Here is a 955-nt window from a genome sequence, read left to right on the forward strand (position 1 = left end):
GCAGAACCCTCTGGAAAAGGGGATTCTCGACAGGGGCAGAACCTTCTGGAAAAGGGGATTCTCCCAGGGACAAGGCAGAACCTTCTGGAAAAGGGGATTCTCCCTAGGGACAGGGCAGGACCCTCTGGAAAAGGGGATTCTCCCAGGGGCAGAACCTTCTGGAAAAGGGGATTCTCCCAGGAACAGGGGCAGGACCCTCTGGAAAAGGGGATTCTCCCAGGGGACAGGACCTTCTGGAAAAGGGGATTCTTCCAGGGACAGGGGCAGGACCTTCTGGAAAAGGGGATTCTTCCAGGGACAGGGGCAGAACCCTCTGGAAAAGGGGATTCTCCCAGGAAAACCCTCCCACCAGCACCAGAACTGTCCCTGCACAGACACAGCTGCAGCAGCTTGTAGGACTCAGCTGTTTTATTTTTATTGGTGCAGTACAAAATGTAACAAGTGGATTTTTCTATACTCAGACAGGATTTTTTTTAAAAAAAGTTAAAAATCTTTGTTAAAACCCGTTGAAAAAAATAAATATATAAAACTGCTATTCCAATCAGGGGGGTTATAAATATGTTATAAACCAAGTTTTTTCCACACTCTGTTTCCTCTGGAAAGTGCCTAACCCCACTATAAAACCCCAGATATTTATTTAAAACCCTGACACTCCCCCCCAGAGCACTGATTCTCACACAGGGCCAGGATCCACGAGCACAAAAAAAAATGATCCAAGAGCACAAAGTGGAGCTGCAGAAACCTTTTACTGCCTCCTCCTGGCCCGGCAGGGTCAGCTCCAGGACACCTTCTTCCCCAGGACACGGTTGGTGATTTTCTGAGAGAGAAAGACAAAGGCACAAAACAAAACCAGAGGAGTTTTAGTGCTTTGGGAATTAAAGCACAGACTGGGGTGGAATCCCAGAGGGGTTTGGGGAGGGACCCTAAAGCCCCTCCACTGTCCCAGGGTGCTCCA

At 48.9% G+C, this 955-nt stretch overlaps 1 long non-coding RNA gene across 1 annotated transcript in view; it reads right to left on the bottom strand.

Moving 5' to 3' along the window:
- Positions 1-450: 450 nt before the first annotated feature.
- LOC310909856 overlaps positions 451-955 on the bottom strand; it is a 7,557-nt gene continuing 7,052 nt past the window's right edge. The window contains exon 3 of the long non-coding RNA XR_014590199.1: positions 451-817. This is a non-coding gene — a long non-coding RNA (uncharacterized lncRNA). The remainder of the gene's footprint in view (positions 818-955) is intronic.

This window comes from Zosterops lateralis (assembly GCF_965231275.1).
Source record: "Zosterops lateralis genome assembly, chromosome: 5".
NCBI classification, from domain to species: domain Eukaryota; kingdom Metazoa; phylum Chordata; class Aves; order Passeriformes; family Zosteropidae; genus Zosterops; species Zosterops lateralis.